Below are 1,042 nucleotides of genomic sequence, written 5' to 3' on the forward strand. Positions count from 1 at the left end.
GGGTCAACAGGGGAAAAAGGGGACATTTGTAATAAAGTTTGAACAATAAAGTTTAAAAAAACACAGAAAAAAACTTCTAAATCAATTACCCTATGATTAAAGAATATAGTCTATATTATATCAATTCTGTGCATTGTACTGAGATTTCTTTAAGGCCCAATAGTTGGCCAACTTTTACTAATGTTCTATATATACTTGAAAAGAACGTACAGTATCCAATAATTAAGATTTAATATATATGTATATGCTATGTATATTATATATTAGATTTTCTTAATTATATCATTCAAAGCCTCATCTTTAATTATTTACTTCATTTGACTTATTGATGTATTTATTTTAAAACTTTGAAAGCTTTTTCAGCTTGGGGTAGAGACTACATTTTTTTTTTTTTTTGCAGATAATGTAAAATGTGGTTGCTTTGGTGTGGTGGGTTTTTTACGAAGATCCTGGGGTAAAATACCCACCGGGAGCCTCTCGCTCTCTCCTCAGCTCCCCGACGGCCCTGGAACCACATAGATGGCAGCTCAGCCCCAAGTCAGGCCGCCTGGGCTCACACCCTCCCCCGGCTCCGCGGCTCAGCTGGGCCCGAGCCTGGCGGGTGCTTCTCAGCAGAGCGGGAACCAGTGGCCACACACCGGGGTGTGTCCTCTGATGCGCTTCAGCAGCACTGAACCTGAGCCCAGCGGCGCGGCTCCGTGGCTGAGCGTCCACCCAGGAACCAGGAGGTCATGGTTTGACTCCGGTCGGGGCACATGCCCGGGTTGCGGGCTTGATCCCCAGTGGGGGGCGTGTAGGAGGCAGCCGATCAGTGATTCTCTCTCATCACTGATGTTTCTATCTCTCTCTCCCTCTCCCTTCCTCCCTGAAATAAATCAATAAAAAAAAAATTTTTTTAAAGGAACACATGATCTTACGCTGGGAAGAGCCACCTGTATAGCTGCTCCACACGTCGGCTCCTGCTGCCCAAAGGGAGTAGCTCCTCTGCCCCAGCCTCCCCAGCCCCCCTCCCAGCCTCCCCAGCCCCCCAAACCCCCCAGTC

The sequence above is a fragment of the Myotis brandtii genome, unplaced genomic scaffold, assembly GCF_000412655.1.
Source record: "Myotis brandtii unplaced genomic scaffold, ASM41265v1 scaffold434, whole genome shotgun sequence".
NCBI lineage: Eukaryota > Metazoa > Chordata > Mammalia > Chiroptera > Vespertilionidae > Myotis > Myotis brandtii.